This window comes from Cornus florida, unplaced genomic scaffold, assembly GCF_030987335.1.
Source record: "Cornus florida cultivar Cherokee Brave unplaced genomic scaffold, ASM3098733v1 CherokeeBrave_3.0.0_Hap2_Chr05, whole genome shotgun sequence".
Lineage (NCBI taxonomy): Eukaryota > Viridiplantae > Streptophyta > Magnoliopsida > Cornales > Cornaceae > Cornus > Cornus florida.
Genome location: NW_026775575.1, coordinates 5537015 through 5559688, shown reverse-complemented (window position 1 = coordinate 5559688; position 22674 = coordinate 5537015). Strand labels below are relative to the sequence as shown.

The window sequence follows — 22674 nt, the reverse complement described above, 5'->3', positions numbered from 1 at the left end:
ACGACTTGTTTACTAGTATATATTAATTGTGGACCATTTGAAGTTGCTTTAGAACCTTGGTAATTAAATTAGCATGATTTAATTAGAGTTCTACTTTGTTGTTATAATAACCTAATTGAGTTTTAGAATGGATATAGGTGATGACCATGCCATGTTCTTTAATATGTATTAATTTGAGGTTATTTGGAATTGAATTTGAATCTAGGGAATTTAATTATTTTTATTTAATTAAATTCTATCGAATTGAGCCATGGATTTAATTGTGTTTGAAAGTCGTTTCTATATCAAAATCCTAGACATGGACTTGTTGTATATTCATTTGGTTATGTTTTGAGCATTGGATAACATAGTTGCTATGTTTATACTCATGAGAATATGTTTTCCTTATTGAATATATTGTTGCCTTGTGTAATGATTTGCACATTTCGTATTTAACATCATTCATGCATAGCGTGTAACAAATCGCACACTAAAGATTCGACATTCATTACATTATATTAGTTGTGGACTTAGAGCATGTATTGTATAGGTTTCCAAATTGGTTGTGCTTGGTAGATAGTTGATTATCTTGCATATTCTTGTTGATATATGCATTGTTGCACAACTTGTTGATTTTGGAAACTTGGGGATGTCGTTGTTTGACTATGGGTAGGACGTGGTTCTAGTACGGGGGATAGTCCCTCTATATAGTCTAGTGTGCACATAGGGAGGTTACCCATGGGCTAGTAACCCTAAAGTAACTATGTTGTCGGTCTGATCCGGCGTGACGTCCGAGTATCCACTTTGTTTGATTTCGCATTTCATTTTCAAGTTGATAACTAGATGATGTTGTAACTTGTTGTTTCTTATTTGTCGTTCCATTTTAAGTTACAGGATGTTAACTTTGCGAAATTGTGCTTTATGCGTTGTATTGGAAGTTCCAATGTTGGTTAAATTGCATCGATATTGAAAATCGTGTTTTAACGTTCTAATAAAGCTTAGGATTGATCCTATTGATTTATTTATAACATAGACGTTAGGTGGCATGAACCACTACTGTTATTTTGTGCTTTAGATTCTAAGTTGATGGCTTTGAGATCTTAAACCTTGTTGCATTGTATAACATGCTCTTTTGTTGTTGAATTGCATGGATAATGTGATTCTTGTTAACTTGTATTCAAATATGCTTTTGTCATGTTGTATGGATTACTCTAAACCTAGTTTAATTGTATTGAAAATGCAATTCATGTTAATCTATGCTCAAGCATTCTTCTTGTCGTGTTCTTTGGATTATCCCAATCATGATTCGTTTCATACATATATGTATATCATGATTCTTGTTGCTTAGACTCTAAGGTAGCTTGGGATGTTCCCCGAGTCTCACTTGGACATAGACGTTAGGTGGCATGAACCCCTTTAATATGTTTCACCTTAAGGTGATAAAGTTGTAAAATGCTAGGTCGATGCATGCTCATCTCCTACGAGTAGCTTTATGTTACTCACCCCTACGATACTGGGCATATTTCAGGTACGAAGACTTGGTTCGTGAAGCCTAGCATTCCTTGGATGTCGTGTAACTTTCAAGTTTCCATTTCATGCAAATATTAGCATGAAATGTCATTTTGTAGACTTATATGTCAAAATATGTATATTTGATTCCATGTATGTAATGTGTACATAAGTGCACTCCTTTCAATGTATTTGACATGTATGAGATGAGGCCGGAGGCCAATGACATGTATATTGTGTTCTATGTACTTTTTAACTTCATGAAATATTGTGAAAATCTTGAAAAATTGCAAGTCATTGCTTCACCATGGTTGCATCGGGTGTGGAAATTCCATTTTCATTCTTTTATAGGGTCTTATTAATCTTGTATGAAGTGTGGCCAAGGGCCAAACGGTCATTTGATCCCGTTTTATATTTTTGGATTCCATGTTTTCCATTCTAAGTCTATTTTTGCCTTTTTGCCTGTTGGAGGGTCGGATTTTGCATCGGCTATGTTTTTAAGTCGTGGACCATTGTAGCACATCCAAATAGGTAAGTTACGTTTGTGTGCATGGTCGTTTCCGGGCAAAACCTTATCGTTTGTGTTTTGAGCCTCTTGTGAATTCATTTTGCACTTTTTTTGCATAATCTGATCTAGGGGCGTTCTGGACCTTTCACATCAGTTTTATTTCATTCTTTCAACATGGTTGAATAGAAAACGTGATTTTAGGGGGGGTTTCTTTTTTGTGTTTTTCCAGAAAATGTCGTCTTGGTGCCAAAAATCGATCACAAAGTTCAGCTTTCTGTTTTTTTTTAGTAGCTTTTTGGACCTCCATAACCAGATTTCATGGAGGGGCATTTCGGGCATTCTACATTGCATTTTTTTTTTTAATTCTCTCAATTTTGAGTGGGGTTTCTTCTTTATGTTTTTCCAGAAAAATTCATCTACTAGCCTGTTTTTACTCTCTGTTCTGGTTGTTTCTGGAAAAAAATGCTTGTAGCAGCTTTTTGGGTCCATCTTGACTTAGGCTGTTCAAGGGGCATTTTAGGGACTTTACATCGTATTTTTTTTGGTTTCTTCTGCATAGTCGGGTAGAAAACGTGATTTTAAGGGGGGTTTCTTTTTCGTGTTTTTCCAGAAAAACTCGTTTAAGGGTTCGTTTTTAGCCTTGGTTCTGGGAAAAAATTTAATTGGAGCTTTCTGTCAAAACACTATTCCTGCCCAGATTTTTGAACCCGGAAAGTTGATATTTTGTTGAAACTTTGAGGCTTCATATCTTCTTCGTCCCGACTCCAAATCAAGTGATTTTTGAGTCTAAGTTTATTAGTTTTTGCTGGTCTATCCAAAGGTATGGATGGTTGCATCCAATTCTATCTAAAAAGACCATCTTACCCCTTGCAAATAGCCCTTGCCACATTGATTTGAACCCAGAAGTCTATTTTTTTGAAACTTTGAGGCTTCATATCTTCTTTGCCTGGACTCCGAATCAAGTGATTCTTAAGTCTTGATTTATTAGTTTTTCCTTTTCTATCTAATGGTATTCTCAGTTGCATCTGGTTTCGTCTAAAAAGATCAGTTTACCTCTTGTAAAGTACCATTGCCGCACTTGTCTTAAAAACCCAAAAGTTTGATTTTATGAAACTTTGGAGTTTCATATCTTCATCAACTGGACCCCGAATCATGTGACTCTTGAGTCCATCTTGGTTAGTTTTTCGTTGTCCAGTGGTGTGCTCAGTGGCACCGGAATCCGTACTTTCAAAAATGACTATTTTGCCCCTAGGGGCTTATTTGTCATATTTTTTTGACCTTTTGCTTCCGCATCAGTTCTCATTGAGTTACACGACCTCATGGAAGGTCACTTTGACTTCTTAGAGTCTTGTTTTCTGTTTTCGCTTCCGCTTATCGGATCTGTTATCGGGTTAATCTTCGGTTCATCACAGGACACACTGGCCTAAAAAACCAGGGTCGTCACAATTTCAAACGGCAATGACCAATTGGAAGGTTGCATAATAGGAGCAGATGACATTTAACTACGAAGTGTATGGAAAGCATTAAGGCATGCTTGATTAAAGACAAAAGGAGTCTCCTTGGTGAGAAGATTGCACAAGTGTCTAGCAATTTTGCTAAAGTCTTTGATAAAACGGCAATAAAAGCCGGTATGACCTAAAAAGGAGCAAACCTCTCTCATCGTGGAAGACGGAGGCAATTCAGAAATGAGCTCAACTTTTGCTTTATCCACCTCGATACCCCTTTTTGAGATGACATGACCTAAAATAATACCTTCTTGAACCATGAAATGGCTCTTTTCCCAACTAAGAACAATGTTTGTTTCACGACATCTTTTAAACACCAAAGATAGATTTTTAAGGCATGCATTAAATGAAGACCCAAAGATAAAAAAATCATCAATAAAGACTTCTAGATACTCTTCTACCATTTCCGAGAAAATTGACATCATACACCTTTGGAATGTTACGGGAGCATTGCACAAACCAAAAAGCATCCGTCGATAAGCAAATATGCCAAAATGACAAGTAAAGGTGATTTTCTCTTGGTCTAAAGGGTCCAGGGCTACTTGATTGTAACCTAAATAGCCATCAAGAAAGCAATAATATTATTGCCGGACCAATCTCTCTAGAATTTGATCAATGAATGGCAAAGAAAAGTGATCTTTTCTAGTGGCGGCATTTAATTTGTGGTAATTAATGCATATACGCCATGAATTGGCGGTACACTTAGAAATTGCCTCACCTTTTGAATTTTCAACCACCGTAATCCCCGATTTCTTGGGAACTACTTAAGTTGGACTCACCCATTTGATATCAGAGATTGGATAAATTATACCGGCATCCAAAAGTTTAACAATATCCTTTTTGACTATCTCTTTTTTGTTTGGATTTAATCTCCTTTGAGCATCCCTAAAAGATTTTGCATCCTCTTCCATAAGTATGCGATGCATACAAATAGAAGGGTCAATTCCCTTTAGATCCACCACACTCCATCCAATAGCTTCCTTATTTTCTTTTAGCACATTTAAAAGATCATTGTCTTGGTCATCTTCAAGGTTTGAAGAAATGATGACCGGTAGAATCTCTTTTGGACCTAAAAAGGTATACTTGAGATTGGAAGGAAGAGTTTCAGTACAAGAAAATGGGTCTTTTACAACACATTTTCTACAACAGGCCCATAGATCCCTTGTAGAAAGTGCTTTCTACAACAGGCCCGCATGGCCCATTGTAAAAAGGTATTCTTCTATAACAGGCCCGCATGGCCCATTGTAGAAAGGTATTCTTCTATAACAGGCCCGCATGGCCCATTATAGAATAGGGTTAAGTGTCTTTTTGTGAAAATTTCATTTTCCCGGCTTTCATCAGGCGGCGCGCAAAAAAATTCATTTCTCCTCCCAAACTTCGTACGCATCAATCAACCAAAACACCCCTCTCTCTCTTGAATCCATATGAAACCCTAATCCTCTCTAAGTCCAAGCACGAATTTTTCGGGAGCTTCGTCTTTGGCGAGTTTCACCTTTAGAGAAAAATTTCTCAGGTGCATCTCTGTTCATCTCTGAACTCTCGTCTCTGTTCTTCTTCTCGATCTCTTCCTTTTCTGAACTCTCATCTATTTTCTTCTTTTTTTTAGCAACAAAAGACACAGAAAAAACCCGCAGAAGATACCGTCATCTGTAGGCTGACCAGAATTTAGAATCTTAATCTGACGAAGACCAGTGACCTGTGAGCAGCGACCGACGAAGACCAACGACTGGCGATCAGTGACGAAGACCAACGACCAGTTCTACCAGTGAGCGAGCAAGGACGAAGGTACCATGTTATAGTCACCTATTTATGTGATTCTAATCTAATTTCTGTGACTGTCCAGTGAATTCCCCTCTTCTCTTCACCTAGTTTATCCTTCATTCCTCTCGTCATTCTTCTTTTTGTTGAACTTTTCAGTTCATTTTGAATTTGATTTGTTACTGGTTATCTATTTTTCTATAATGTTTTATCTTATATTAGAAAATTATATCTTAATTTGATCGACTGAAAACTAAAATTTGTAACTGGGAGTTCAATTTAAATTTTCTTTAAGATAATTGAGTATGATCTCTCTCCTGGAGGTTAATTAGATGTTCAACACAGATGAGAGAGAGCTTTTCTTTTGTTTCTTTACTTTTTAATTTTAATTTTCTGCATGTGAAGGAAAAAATATTTATTCAGAACGACTCATAATGCATCAAGAAAAATGCATTACATTCTTGTGATTTTTCCTTTTATTATATCTATCATTTCTAGGATCAACCAATGTGAAAACCTGCATTATTTTCAAAGTTTTGATCAGCGCAGAGATTTAATGACTAGTTCTTCCCCCATTTTTTTAAGTAAATGATTGACAAAATATATTTTTCTATAGAAGAACAAAAACTCACATATTGAATTCCATGTTGATATTTGTTTGCCTTGATTGTACTATGATCTAGTTCGTTTGCTATCATTATTATTCATTCTTTTTTGAAGATTAAAGGGATTAATATGGTTTGCTAGAATGGTTATACATTATACATCTTTATTGCACCAATGTCTATTAATGCGAATTTTGATCTACGTCGTCGAAATATTGTAAGATTGTTAATGGAGGCAAAATACTTCTCTCCATGATGTGCTTGATGTATATATAAGCTTCTACTTGCTCTATTCATTTATTTCTTTTTCTAGATCAGCTGCTTGAACCGTTCTATTCTAACATTTCAAGGGGAAATAAATCAAGAATTTAGTATTTGCTAAAAATGACTGCTTGGTTGAAGTCACGAAGGTAAAACTTTTGTCTTTTGCATCCCTTTATTAAATTAACTTTTTATTGAAGAGCATGCAAATTATGAGCCGGAAGGTCAGAAAAGCGTGTCATTTCCATCTAGAGTCCACAAGCAACAATACCATTCTAACAGAGCCATTCACCTTGTGAATTAAGAAATTTGCTCTAATTTCTCTTTTTTTATGCTATATAGGACATTGCTTTTAGAAGCTGTCAAAAGCCATTGTTCTATCAGTAATATGTTTTCTGTGCAACATGTTGTTTGGGGGCAAATATTGGTCTCTCACATTAGTTAGATGAGTTCTATGGGTTCTAAATTAGTAGTTTTGGTGGGAACTTCTGTTTTGTACTTCTCTTCCAAAAAAACTTTATTGTTAAATTATTCATTCCTAAAGTAGATATAAGCAATTTTGTATGAGAAGATAATTCCCTCATAATTTCTTTCCAACACAGATCTCCTTTGAACTTGAGTAGTCTAATCTTTTTTTCTTTTTAACCAAATAGCTCTCTGCAGGTCTATTTTTGTTGCTACTGTGATACCTCAGATCAGAGGGTATAAATGGTAATTTACAGTGTCTTAAGCCTGGAAAATACTCTCACGTACTCAGTTTATCTTCACACAAAAATTCAGAGGAAAAACACATTAACAGGTATTTCAATCTCAGCCCCAAAAACTGTTCATAGTTGATTTCTGCTAAAACCTGCCGTCAAAGGGTAATTCTGGAAAATTCGTAGCTGCACAGTCCTTGCTTCAATTTCTTAAAACTTGAATCACATATATAAACTTGCTCAAATGATGGACAGGACTTATTTAGCAAGATATATTAGAGTTTCTTCACAACACAAGTTGAAACAGCCAAAAACCCTAGTGTACAAGGGTTTTACTTTCTGAGATGAACCACAGGTTGTACACCTTTGATAAATCATTGTAAGCATGTTCAAGAGTTAATGAACCATGTAATATCAAGATTCAGCTCAGTTAAGTACAATCACAGCAGCTATGCACCAGAAAATCAAATTAAAGCAGGTTTGAGATATGAAAAGTAATACCAACTTAATCTTCGTTGAGTGGGTTCCTTCTACAGATGTAAAAGCCTTAAATGCACATGCTCAGCCCTTTTTCCAGCCCAAGAAATAATCACCAATAATTTTCACCTCCACAGCCTTTGTATTGTACTAGAAAAACAAACTGCTTTCAGCCCTCTGTGAATACCTGTGAGATGCTCATTTTCTACTAAATTGAAAGTTGATTTTCAGCTCAAATGATCATTTAAAATCTCTGTGAACCTCTCTCATTCTTTGGTCTCGAGTCCTCTTTAGCACAGCGTCTCAAAAGGGCTTGTTTCTGTGCTTACTTTCTGCAGCTGCTATAACAGCATATATATACCAAGAAATTGCTGCCCTAGTGTGGATAAGTATATTCCATCACTGGCCAATCGTAGATACTAATATATTCTGACATTGTATACATTGAATAGACCAAAAAACCCCTGTGCAACCCTAGCTTGTGTCACACAAACCACCTTTTCTGCAGCCTACTTTAGTCATTGTACAATGCTGATACACACAGCTGAGAATACACGTTTCTGTCATTTTCCTCTCCCTCTACGACCACAGTGCACGTGGCACTATATTGTGAATCCGTCATTACGCCAAAAATAACATTGAAGTACCAGAAATGCCCTCACAACGGGGCTGTATTTGCTGTCACTTGTATAAGATCAGTTTATCCTTAAGTAACATTACAGATGAGTAATGTAGTATTCTTAGCATATATAGAAAGGTTGCATACACCTGTGGAAGGACCAAATTGCCCCTTGCAGATGGCTAATCTTAAAACCCATGTCCTTTGTCATTAAAATGATGTACACCATATTGTTTGATTAAAGTAAGCTAGTTCAATTGACAGTCTCTGAGTGGAGGTGACCTGAGTTTGTCAACAATGCAGCTTGAAAAAACTAGAAACTGCAATTTAAGAGCTTTGAATGATGAATTGAACCTCTCTGCTGCAAACCCTAGAATGTATGGTTCAATAGACCAACCCTACAATGTGTCTTTCACAGCCTTGTATTGCAAAGATAAACTTGCCCAGATATAAAACTGAACACTTTCAGTAAGGTAAACCATATTTTGAAAAGAGTAGGCTCAACAATACTCCAAACCACAGCTTTCAAGGTTTGTGAAATCCTTCTTTGATATAACTTCAAAACATCCTCAAATAGAATACCCTTAGCTTTGCCTAATCATATTAGACTTGCTCATATCTTCAACACACAATGCAATGTAAGTTAATATCACAATATAGAAACATAACAGATTCAGCAGAGCTTCTGCAGAAACACTTGTTCTCCAAGGATAAAATGGGAAACCATAACAGTGCAGACATGACTTCTATTCCTTTAATCATATATTAGAAACCATGTGATTATCTTAGAAGTAACAGCATGCTATAACATTTTCAGCACTCAGTAGAAGTAAAAGACCTGATTAGTATAGGTTTGAGGAATGAATACTTGCAACAGCTTGATTATAGACAAATGAGCATCTTCAACAGTTGAGAAATGATGAAATACATTTGCTCATGCCATGGCTAGCACCAGAATTGATCTCTGCAATTTGGACTCCCTTTAGCTTCTTCTTTTCAGCTCAAAACTAGTAACTCAGACGTTCATTTTGATTTTTAGTGACTTCAAGCTAGCTTGGCTTTTCAAACCAAATTCTAGTAATAGAAAAATATCTTCATAAGACCTTCCTTGTCTCTTAGTGGAGGAGGTCGAGGAGAGACAACTGAGAGGCTTATTTGACCTGAAGAGTGATAATTGAAATTTGTAAGAGAAGTCTCCTTCCTCCAAAGCTAAACACAAAAGTTTTATGAACTCCTTCTGTGAATGACACCTGTATGAACACTATGGTGTGACTTGTCTCTTAGAGGCAATGGTCTTGAACACTCTATTAATGAAGCTATTTATGTAAGAGTAAAACATTGAGAATCTTCTGCAACTTTAAGCTTCTTGTTGATAGAAATTTCATTGTACTTTCAGTATGCTAATCTCATGTGGCTCAGTGAATTTCTAATTTTGATGTGAGAATTTTTTGCCTTAACAATTCTGATAGACCATAAGATTGAACAGCCTTGATTGATCCTGATATTCTTCAAAACACCTTTGTGATCAAAACTTGTTAATTGAATGGTGTTGACCTTCATATTCATGAAAAAATTTCTTGTGCAAATTCTGACTTTTGGTTTTGAACCATGTTTTCTTTGATCTTGTGAGAGGGAACAATCTTCACTATGCTTTGACTTAGATTCATTGCCCATCTTAGTGCTTAACATAGATCTTCTAGGCTTGAGATTCAGTGTGTAGAAGACAATGAGAGATAATGAGAATGCAGTGGAGAGATGTGTCTTAACATACTTGGAAAAACTATTCTGAGAACACTCTCTTTGATCTTCATCAGTTTCAGATACAAGTAACAACTTTCCAACTCTATCTTCTTCAGTGTGTTGTATATCTCCATGTCTTGTTTTAAGAGAGTCCCAAACATCTTTAGCTGTTTTGCAGTCCTTAACTTTGATAAGCTCTTGCTGTTGTAAACCACTGAATAGAACTTGTCTTGCCTTAACATCACTTGTCATATATGTATTGTCAAGAGAGTGGACATTGTTACCTTGAAGCACCATTAAACCCTTTGTAGTGGCTGCCCACACATCATATGAGTGTGACATTAGATAAGCTTCCATTTCAATCTTCCAATCCTCATAGCATGACTCATTGAACCTTGGAGCCTCATCAACACATTGACCTTCCATTTTGTTTCAAGATCTTTTCAGCAGTCTTGTAATCAGTAATATATCAATTTGGATGTCTCTTATGTTTGTTTAGGAAAAGTATAGGTTTGAAATTTATGGAGAGAATTATAATGGTAGGAAATGCTAGTCATGGGAACTTTATAGGGACTAGTTAAGAAGATATATCTTTTATTGTATTCGGCTAATGACTATGGTGTTTCAGGTGTTTGTTTGTTGTGGTAAAGTGTTTAACAATGACAGGCTTTGGGTTTTGTAAATGATCAAGAAAATGATATTACTGATTAAGTGATTATATATGAAGTTGCTTCCAGATTGAAATTGATTTGAGTAAATTATTTCTTATAGTTGGAGATAATTCATTTGCTACACCAGGCTGATATGACTATCTAATACTCCGTATCTGGTCCATGAACTAAGCATGGTTAGCAACTTAGTATTTTGAGTGCATGATCAAGACATCCTCCCAGAACAACATTCTAAATCTACTTCTACTTAATTTATTTAAACTGTTAGGATCTTACTTGGTAATATTTACTTTAGTTGATGAGCTCTTTTCCAAGGTATTTTTTTATTACAAAAAAATTTGCCAAAAAAAGCGTATCTTTCTTCTCCCTGTGCTGTTTTTTTCCCTTTCATTCGACAATAGATGAATTAGAATTGAGGAAAGTTAAGTAGCTACATCATAGTAGCTATATATGTTGAGGGCTCCCATATTTCTTTAATTGTAATTTTACATGTAATTTGGGTTTTCTAAATCACCTTGGTTGTGCAGGTGGTTCTTTGTTTATTGGAGAAGTTAATAATGCTTAATCTTTAGCATTAGTTATTGTAATAATTTTATTTTTTTAATTCAACTAAATACTGGCTAAATCTATTAAGCTGAATTGCAATGTTTCTTTCTTTCTAGACGGTCTACTTTACAGACTCATGTTTTGCTTTCTTTCTTCAGAATTTCCTTTTATTATATTTTCAACACATGTTGTTCAAGTACTTGTTGACCTTAAGGATTTTATCCAATGACAATCTAGGTGTTTTGATGATAACAAACCATTAATGGTGTTTAAGGACTAATGTTTACATTGAGTGTTATATAGATTATTCACATTCAAAGAATGACCTCAATGAAGCACTAAAGATCATTCAAAGTATTCCATTATTCAAGATCACATCAAGGAAAGAAATGGATACAATGAAGACATGAAGTTGCAATGAACAAAATGCAATGTCCAAAGATAGCTTGGACTTCAATGAGCAAGAAAACAACTCAAAGGAAGAAAGAAAACAATACTACCTCAAGCCTAAACGATCATGGACAATGCATGAAGAAAAGGGGTAGATAGGATGGTGAGTGTTTTGGATTCAATGTCAAAGTATTTATGAATCCATTTGAAGCTCATCTCTATAGGATCATGCATATTATCATCACTCACATATTCTTATATCCTTAGTAATAGACTTTGCACTTCATTCATAGATATTGTCATATGAAGTTTTTGCTAAGAAAGGGTTAGTTCAAGCTTGCATAAGCTTTGAAAGAACTCGCAACTTGAGCTAGAAATGCTAGGACCATGCACATTAATCATAAGATTTATTTTGGTGTCTAGAAAGAAAAGGAAAAGGCATTGAACTTAATATTTCATCTTTAAAGCCTTTGTTGCCATAATTTAGTAAATGACTCTAGGACACAATGAACTTGATATTTATCATCCTTATATGTCCCTAGACTCTTAGAAATAGGTCTTGAACTAAATTGAATCATTCATCAAAGTCCTAGGTGCTAGAAAGATGGTTATCTCAAAAGAAGCAATTTTCAGCCCAGAAAATTTCCAGACCAGCCTATGCTAAAACTGCTATAACTATTTTTTGTAGTTGGAATTTTTAAGTAAGGCTAGGTGCATTAGAAAACTGACTTCGATCTCTTGAGTTTAGACTCAAATTTCACCTAAAAAGGATTTGAATTGAATGAGATATGAGCATTACAAAATGCATATCTCTGGTCTGCGAAAATTTTGACCAGGTTGCACTAAAACGACCATAATCATTTCTGTGGTTATAATTTTTGAGCAAGGCCAGTGGATTTAGAAAGCTGACTTCAAGGCAATAAATTTAGACTTAAATTTCACCTCATTTGGAGTTTCATGGACTGAGTTATGTCCATTTGAAGTCATGCCATTTTCTGTCAAAATCTAAAACATTAAAACTAAAGCAAGCACATTTTATCAATTGGAGCTGCCTCCCAATTATAGGAGCCGCCTCTTTGCACTCCAGTAGCCAAATTGTGTGTTGTAGAATGCATTTTGTGAATTGGAGCCGCCTCCCATTTATTGGAGCCTCCTCCAATTTTTTGTAGAGCCGGCTCTTCTAAGTTATTTGAATCTACAACGGCACTTTTCTGTATTTAAGTCTTCCAATTACTTCTAACAGACATATTAAGCTACGGCTGTCTATATAAGGAAGGCCATTTTTGAGAGACATAATATTACATTTCAAGAGAGCTTTTGTTCTCTCATCTTCTCTTCTCTCTCATTTCACTCTTATTCTATTTTGAGAGATTTAATTAAGCACTTAAAGGGCTTTTGCTCTAACTTTTATCTTCATAGAGTTTTTTCTCTATTATACACTTGAGAGATTGTAAAAGCTTATTTTCTTCACATATTTCATCTTCTCTCATTCATTTCATTCATAGAATTTGAGCTTCAATCTATTCATCTATACTCTAGTTGTGAGCCTTGATTTGCATATCAATCTTTTGAGAGATATATTTGTATGCAACAAAATTGAGCTTCAATTTGTAAAGGCTTGTGTGGCCTAAGGAAGAAGAAGCAAGTTAGCTTCAATTTGTAAGGGTTGGTGTGACCCATAGGAAGACTAAGAGGGGTTGTTCTCTTAGCAAGGTGAAACAAGGAGTTACTTCTTGTAAATGTTTGCTCTCCACCCGTAAGGAGGTGCACTAGTGGATTGGGAAGTCTCAAGAGGAGTCTTGAGCCGAGGAGTAGGAGTTTCCGAACCTCGCTAAAATCGCCGAGTCATTGTTTGAAATTTCTCTTCCCTTATCTCTTTTACAATTATGCTATTAATTGTTTAATTTAATTATTGCATAATTGTTTAAGTTGTTGATTAGAAATTATAAATCTATAAATTACGAAAATTGGCCATTGACTCTATTCACCCCCCCTCTAGAGTCAATTCTTGGTTAACAATTGGTATCAGAGCCTAACTCTATTTAAAGGACTTAATCGTCTTAGAGTACGATCATGGCCAACAATGGTAGTATCACACACTTAAAAGGACATTCCAATGATCAACCTCCTTGTTTTGATGGAAATGATTAAATCTATTGGAAAATTAGAATAAGAGCCTTTCTAAAAAGTATTGATATTGACTTATGGAAAGTTATTGAAAATGGTGATCATATCTCAACCAAAGTTATTGAAGGAAATGAAAATCCTAAATCAAAAAGTGAATGGGATGAAAATGATCATAGATTAGTTCAATGTAATGCTTTAGCCACATGTTATCTTTATTGTGCATTAAGCAAAAATGCGTTCAACAAAATTATCTTTTGTAAAACGGCTAAAGAAATTTGGAACTCACTTGAATTAGCATATGGAGGATCAATTAGTGGTAAGGAATCATATATGCCTATGCTTATTGAAAAAGATGTATCTTCCATCATAAATGAAAATAAATCAAGTTGTGAGATGCATTCTTGTTCTTCTAACATTACTAATCATTTGAATTTTCTTAGTAGAACTTACTCTTCTTCCTATAGTGAAGAAAATGAAACAACTCAAAAGATGAGTATAGTTCTCCAAGCGTCTAGCAGAGAAGCAAATGGCATCAAAGAGTTGGACAAACTTTGTCTCATGGCCAATGAAGATGAGGTAGATTCTAATCATGAATTTTTTGATTTAGAAGCCTTTTATAATGAACTAGTTGATGCACACAATGAATTACTTGATGCATTTAAAGAGTTACAAGGTGTGTTAGAAAAGATGCTTGTTAAATGTGCTTCATTTAAAAAGGAAAACCATGATCTCTTTCAAAGACATGAAAAAGTTCAAATGGAAATTGACTCTTTGAAAAAGGAAAATCATTGTCTTGTGCAAGAATTAGAAAAGATTCAAATTGAAAATGAGTCATTGAAAAATGAAATGAAATGTGTATTTTTTAAAGAGTCGTCATCAATTGACTTTGTTTTCGAAAATGAGTCTCTAAAGAAAATAATTCAAGATCAAAATGACATTTTAACAAAGCTTACCAAAGAAAAAGAGAATTTGAGTACTCTACTTAGAAATTAAAGAGATTTCTTTTTCAAAAATGAGATACAATATGTTCCTCACACTAAAGATGCATGTTTGTTAAGAATAAAAAGGCCTTTGCATGATCATTTTGTCAAGAGTGGTACCCAAACCTTTAAATGCAATTATTGTAAAATATTAGGACATAAGATTCATGATTGTTCATTTAGAAAGAAATTGAGGTCAAAGAAGATTTGGGTTCCAAAAGGAACTTATGTTCCATTGCCTAACTTATATGGACCCAAGAAACTTTGGGTACCAAAAGAAGAATATGCAACCCTTTCTTATAAGGTTACTTGAGGGCATCAATTAAGAATTATGAAGGAAGTATCACACTTGGGAACAACTTCAAGGGCAAGGATAAGTGGATTCTCAAGTTGGTGCCTAGAGCACAAAAGAGATATCATGCCTAGATTTTTTCTCACTCACAAAATGGAAAGGATGCATCACTTTGAGAAACTACCACCAAGCTAATGAAGTTAGTACCATGGGTAACTAATTTCTTTCTCATAAATATGCTTTTATATGAAGAATTCAGTCATGAAATTCTAAGTATGATGCTTTTGATATGCTACTTATTCCTAATAGATGTAAAAATGTCTATGTTTTGATATTTTGCATAAAAGTAGTTTTGGCATATGAGTTATGAACATGCTAACATGAAATGATTCTCTATCTTTCAAATGATCTTTAGATTAACTATGCCAAATCTTTGTGAAAGAGTTATTGGAAGATATGCCATCAAATGAAAGCATACATTATCTAATATAGATCATCAATGCTATTTCATGTGAACCTTATCAAATGTATAAAAAGTCATCTATATACTTTTTTGATCTTAAATGTTTTATCTATACTTAATTGTGTCACTTCCATGCATATAGAAAATGAGGTTGTTCAATTTGAAAAGGTTTAGATGGGCTTGAGAAATGATAAATCATATAGGTCCTATCTTGAATACCTAAAGGAACAAATCTCATTGGAAGAGCCATCTCATTAAAATGAAAAATGAGAATTTATATTGTCTTCCTAAGAGTTGAAGTGTTCACCACCATCCATTTGAGCATTCATTGATGAATACTCTATTGTGCTAATTAAAGGAACTAATTCTTTCTTAAAGTTGTTATTCATCTTGTTCTTTTACAATCAAATTATAATAGGTATCTTGAGTTATCATTGGTAACTAAGCTAGACTATTCCTAAGATATCCACCAAAAAGGAGAAATTAATTCTATGCCTTTGTGCACATGTGATTTTGGATTGAAGAAATAAAAATGCTACATGTTTTTGCATGAAATGATTTTTATCAAATGCATCTTTTCAGTAAGTTTAAATTCAAAGGTCTTTAAAAATAAACCACACAGATTTAAATTGCATATATTTTGAACTATATGTTTAAAATGATCTATAGCCTATGTGTTTAAAAATAAGCTCCTAGAGCTCCTTTCAAAAGGCTTTGTGGGTTTCTAAAGAATGATGGCATTTGAACAAACTTAATATCTTCATATATTATAGCTTTCAAAACCATTGCTGAAAATATGTTGATTGCACTTAAACTTTATCCTTGAATCAACATTCACGATTTACGCAAAGATGTTTACCACTAGCATGCAAAATGATTTAACTTAGCATGTTGAGTAAACATGAATTCTTCTAAGGATTAAAACTCCTTAAGTATTATAAAAATAAAATTCATATATCTATTTGACAATTTAGTCTTGGGAATAAGTTATTCAAATAACAATTTGTTCTAGCTTAGATGACTAATGTGATAATTCAAGTGTAATATGCATTTCTAAAAATCCTATTCAGCATTCAAGGACAAAGCATATAGAAATTAGATACCATTTTCTTAGGGATCATGTTTCTAAGGGCAACATTGATCTTATATTTGTAAATACTGGAAAACAAATTGGCTGACATCTTCACAAAACCACTCCAAGAGGATAGATTTTGTTTGCTTAGAAGGGAAATTGGAATGATCACAGATCAGAATGTCATGCAGTGAAGTAGCAGTAGCAGAGCCGGCTCTAATCTAATTAAGAGCCGCCTCTACAGAGAATAAGAGCCGGATCAACTCATTCAAGAGCCGCCTCTCTAACCTGCATCCAAGAAAATCACAATTTCATGCACTCGGCATCTCTAGAGCCGGATCAACAAATTTCATGAGCCGGCTCCCCAAAACCTGCATCCAATTTCTTTGTCTCGGGATCTCTCAAAGACTCAAAAGAGCTGGCTCCAAAAACATCAAGAGCCGGCTCCAAAAATCAAGAGCTGGCTCCAATTCCACATGAGCCGGCTCCAATCCATTGTCCCTCATTTTAATACCTCAGCAATAGGTTTTTTTAAAATAAACCATCTTCATTCCAGAGAGCATTTTGGCTAAGCAACATTTCATCTTTCTTGGGCATCTTCACAAGTAAGTTTCTTTCATCAAATTTCCTTTAAAGTTCTTGTGTTCTAGCTTTTTAGATGAACCTTCAGTGATTAATTTTTGAAATTCATCACTTTTAATCCATCATTCACTAAACCTTGGTACACACTGTAGCTTTTCTCTCTCACATGTAAAAGACTCATTCTAATGAGAATTGCTTAATCTATGGTTTCAATTACCTTTTGAAAATTTCAAATTTCTAGTATTTATGCAGAAACTACCATGTGTCTTTTGTTTAATCTATTAATTCATTATATATAGATCAAATTTTATAGACATATTGCATAAAGTTTATTATCAAACCCCATCTGTTTTGAATTTATCTTTGAATAAGTTCTAAACATGTGTTGTTTATGGTTCATTTGGGCAGTGTGTTGCAAGGTTCTATTGAATTTATATGCTTTTGTGATTCTAATTGCGTATCTACATTTTATTGGTATCACTTCTTGCATATATGAAATGAGGTTTTTCAGACTTAAAAATGTTTATATGGACTTGAGATAATGAGAAATCAAATAAGTCCTCTGTTAAGATCCTCAAGGATAAAATCTTCTTTGAAGAGCCATTTCATGAGAAGTAAGAATAGGAATTTATAATGCATTCCTTAAAATTGTTGAAGTTTTCATTTTCATCACTTTAATCAATCATTGGTGAATATTCTATAATGGCTTACTAGAGAAACTAATTTTTTTGTTATGTTTTTTACTTTGCTCTTATACTATGAAAATCTACATCATAGTAGGTATTATGGGTCATTCTTGATAACAATTGGCATAATTATAATTATCCTTAGACATAATTATTTATTATGATAATCTCATCATGATACTCATCTTAAAATGTTTATATGAAGATTTTCATAAAAAGTGGCTTGTTTTGGATTATGTGATTTGAATTTGCTAGCATGATTCAACTCTCTATCTTATCACGTTATGTCATTGCTTTATTGTTCCATTAGTTGGACAATCATTGAATAATATATGATGGGAGCATGTTCATAGGGGGAGATTATCAATAATCTCTTATGTATAAACATTACATGTTATACTAAGCTTAAAGGACTTATCTTGTATTTTGTTAAACATGTCTTAAAATGACTTATTGGTCATTATATTCATTCTTATGAACTTTCATGATTTTGATGATATTTTCCTCTTTCTTGAGGATATCAAATATGAAGAAATATATTAGGGTAGAAGTAGTCTTGAGTTCTAAAATTTGCCTCTAAAAGGTTGTTTGCCTTTAGGCTTATTCTAGTTTATGCTTCATTTTTGTTTCATGTTTGATTATGTATACTTTTGTATATGACATGAACCTTAAATGATGATTCGAACTCATGTTGTCAATGAAATTGGCCTCTTATGATATAATTGCTTATATGTTTCATCCTAAAACATATTATAGTAACAACTACTATTGCCAATTCTTGATTATCATTACATCACCATGTCAATTCTCTATGCTAAATGATCAATACTAAAAGAAGATGTCTTGACCTCCCACCTTTTTGAGATGCCAAAGGGGGAGAGAAATGTGATGTGTTAAATGATCTAAAATGATTTATGATATATCAAACATGCCATTTTATAACATTATGTTCAATGAATGCACTTTGATAGGGGGGAGCATTTTTCAAATGCTACTCCATTTGCTTATGAACACATCAATGTTTTGTCATCATCAAAAAGGGGGAGATTGTTGACCTTAAGGGTTTTATCCAATGACAATCTAGGTGTTTTGATGATAACAAACCATTAATGGTGTTTAAGGACTAATGTTTATATTGAGTGTTATATAGATTATTCACATTCAAAGAATGACCTCAATGAAGCACTAAAGATCATTCAAAGTATTCCATTATTCAAGATCACATTAAGGAAAGAAATGGATACAATGAAGACATGAAGTTGCAAGGAACAAAATGCAATGTCCAAAGATAGCTTGGACTTCAATGAGCAAGAAAACAACTCAAAGGAAGAAAGAAAGCAATACTACCTCAAGCCTAAACGATCATGGACAATGCATGAAGAAAAGGGGTAGATAGGATGGTGAGTGTTTTGGATTCAATGTCAAAGTATTTATGAATCCATTTGAAGCTCATCTCTATAGGATCATGCATATTATCATTATTCACATATTCTTATATCCTTAGTAATAGACTTTGCACTTCATTCATAGATATTGTCATATGAAGTTTTTGCTAAGAAAGGGTTAGTTCAAGCTTGCATAAGCTTTGAAAGAACTCGCAACTTGAGTTAGAAATGCTAGGACCATGCACATTAATCATAAGATTTACTTTGGTGTCTAGAAAGAAAAGGAAAAGGCATTGAACTTAATATTTCATCTTTAAAGCCTCTGTTGCTATAATTTAGTAAATGACTCTAGGACACAATGAACTTGATATTTATCATCCTTATATGTCCCTAGACTCTTAGAAATAGGTCTTGAACTAAATTGAACCATTCATCAAAGTCCTAGGTGCTAGAAAGATGGTTATCTCAAAAGAAGCAATTTTCAGCACAGAAAATTTCCAGACCAGCCTATGCTAAAACTGCTATAACTATTTTTGTAGTTGGAATTTTTAAGTAAGGCTAGGTGCATTAGAAAGCTGACTTCGATCTCTTGAGTTTAGACTCAAATTTCACCTAAAAAGGATTTGAATTGAATTAGATATGAGCATTACAAAATGCATATCTCTGGTCTGCGAAAATTCTGACCAGGTTGCACTAAAACGACCATAACCATTTCTGTGGTTATAATTTTTGAGCAAGGCCAGTGGATTTAGAAAGCTGACTTCAAGGCAATAAATTTAGACTTAAATTTCACCTCATTTGGAGTTTCATGGACTGAGTTATATCCATTTGAAGTCATGCCATTTTCTGTCAAAATCCAAAACATTAAAACTAAAGCAAGCACATTTTATCAATTGGAGCCGCCTCCCAATTATAGGAGCCGCCTCTTTGCACTCCAGTAGCCAAATTGTGTGTCGTAGAATGCATTTTGTGAATTGGAGCCGCCTCCCATTTATTGGAGCCTCCTCCAATTTTTTGTAGAGCCGGTTCTTCTAAGTTATTTGAATCTACAACGGCACTTTTCTGCATTTAAGTCTTCCAACTACTTCTAACATACATATTAAGTTACGGCTGTCTATATAAGGAAGGCTCATTTTGCTGAAGCAAAAACACTACCATTTTTGAGAGACATAATATTACATTTCAAGAGAGCTTTTGTTCTTTCATCTTCTCTTCTCTCTCATTTCACTCTTATTCTATTTTGAGAGATTTAATTAAGCACTCAAAGGGCTTTTGCTCTAACTTTTATCTTCATAGAGTTTTTTCTCTATTATACACACGAGAGATTGTAAAAGCTTATTTTCTTCACATATTTCATCTTCTCTCATTCATTTCATTCATAGAATTTGAGCTTCAATCTATTCATCTATACTCTAGTTGTGAGCCTTGATTTGCATATCAATCTTTTGAGAGATATATTTGTATGCAACAAAATTGAGTTTCAATTTGTAAAGGCTTGTGTGGCCTAAGGAAGAAGAAGCAAGCTAGCTTCAATTTGTAAGGGTTGGTGTGACCCATAGGAAGACTAAGAGGGGTTGTTCTCTTAGCAAGGTGAAACAAGGAGTTACTTCTTGTAAATGTTTGCTCTCCACCCGTAAGGAGGTGCACTAGTGGATTGGGAAGTCTTAAGAGGAGTCTTGAGCCGAGGAGTAGGAGTTTCCGAACCTCGCTAAAATCGCCGAGTCATTGTTTGAAATTTCTCTTCCCTTATCTCTTTTACAATTATGCTATTAATTGTTTAATTTAATTATTGCATAATTGTTTAAGTTGTTGATTAGAAATTATAAATCTATAAATTACGAAAATTGGCCATTGACTCTATTCACCCCCCCTCTAGAGTCAATTCTTGGTTAACAGTACTTATTTTCTGAAAATAACTCGCGCATTACTCCTGCTTTTGAGTATGTAAAGTTCACCCCTATAGTGCGAAACCTTCTAAGAGATTTGATTTTACACCTCTGATTTCGGTTGCCTGCCAAAAGAAAAGAAACTTGATTAGTAACTAACTTTATTTCCCTTTTTTGTTTAGGTTGCATTGGATTTAACTGAAGACGAGAAGCAATAGCTTCAAATTGTGGAAGATGAGGATGGCAGGTATTAATGGTTACAAATAATTTGTTTCCTTCTGTTGACTTGATTGGCGACTTACTGGCTATAGTAATTCTGCATTTTTTCTAGCATTGAAAGAACTGAAATAGTTGGATTCCTTGGATGAAAATGAAAGTTTTGTTTTAAAATTACTTTTGATGGGTTAGAAATTAAAAGGGTGTTATGGTATAGTTCACAAGCTACAGGTTATTTACGTGATGTATCTGATCCTAAAACTTATCCACACACGTAACTGTTAAAATTTGTTTTCCTTGAGAAACCTCCTCTATGTTCTTTCATTTTGTTGGATCTCTGTTATTGGAAATAAATATATAGTATCAAGAGATTCCAATATTTTATCGAAGGGTAAATTACACTCAAGAGATTCTAATTCCGTTAAATGAACTCAATTCCTATAACTTTATATCAATCATCGATACATGCATTCACTTTGGTAAATTGAAAAATAACTAAAATTCTGCTTTCTGTTGCTAGATTTTATCCACATCTTTTATTGCACGGACAACAATACATAGAAATTTACAAGGCACTTCCTTCTAATGGTTGTGTAAGCCTCCTAACCAGATTCTCTTGATGAAGATAATGTGCCTAAATATTATTTGTTGTTTGCTTATGTCCGGTATTTGATGTGAGACTGATCTTAAATTTGTATAATTTCAGCCCAACATCATAATACTTAAGTTGAGAGCTTCAGTTTTATTAATTACCAGTTTTTTTTGAAAGATTAATGGCCTAAGACAATTAATGGTAGGCTAGTAGCTCATTTTAATACAAATCGGAGATATTACCAAGGGAACCTATTATCTGTCACACTTTTATAGGAACATTTTTTTGTTATCAATTATTTCATACATATTAATTCATAGATCTATGTATGCCTTGATTTATTTATTTTTAATATATTTTTTCTTTCTTGAGTTCTTTAGTAAGAGTTTCGGGTAAAATTTTCTTCTTTGTTTTCAGTTACATTTAGCTGCTTGGAGTCTTGCCATGAATGCTTTGGAGGGAAAGTTTTTTCAATCTGAGCGTGATGGGAAATGCCCTGGTTGTGTTGGTATTGAAACTTTTCTAATCCTTGTACAGATGGTAACAATGAAGGGAACTTTGTAATCTTTAATGAATATAAAATAAATTTGGGATCTATTTGTTTGTGATTAGTGGGATGTAGATGTAAATTTTTATTTTGATATGACTTGCAACTCTTTTTCATCTTGTATCATATTGTTTGTATAAGGCTTGGTGTGGATATATATACCTTTGGATGGATTTATTGTTGTGTTTAGTTGTACTGATTTTGTGTTGGGGCAATGTAAGGCAACCATTGAATTTTTTTTTTTTTTTTTAAATTGCTTTCTACAAGGGGCCAAACTTGTTATCGAAAACACTCTTTCTACAAGGGGCACAGACCGTCGTAAAAAGCAATATTTCTACAATAGGCAATGCCCATCGTAGAAAGCCCTCTTTCTACAATGGGCTGGAACCGTCGTAGAAGACCCTGAGTCAACAACGACAGGGGATACCACAATGGGCCATGCCCGTTGTAGAACTGTTTTTCGCCCCTTGTTAAAAGTCATTTTTCTTGTAGTGTTTTAAGCTCAAGAATGGGTGGAGAGACTAAAGATGGAACCGGTGGAGTACTAGAGAGTGGAGGAAGAGGTTCTTTTGGAGCTCTC

The 22674-nt window shown here is 34.1% G+C and overlaps 1 long non-coding RNA gene across 2 annotated transcripts; it reads left to right on the top strand.

The window, feature by feature from the left end:
* Positions 1 to 4835: 4835 nt before the first annotated feature.
* Positions 4836 to 22283, top strand: LOC132306082 (uncharacterized). Of its 2 annotated transcripts, none has more exons than XR_009481811.1 (5): positions 4836 to 5014; positions 5108 to 5286; positions 6789 to 18868; positions 20922 to 20986; positions 21965 to 22283. It is a non-coding gene; the product is annotated as an uncharacterized LOC132306082 (long non-coding RNA). The 2 variants fall into 2 exon arrangements; XR_009481812.1 differs by having other exon boundaries at positions 6779 to 18868.
* Positions 22284 to 22674: the final 391 nt, after the last annotated feature.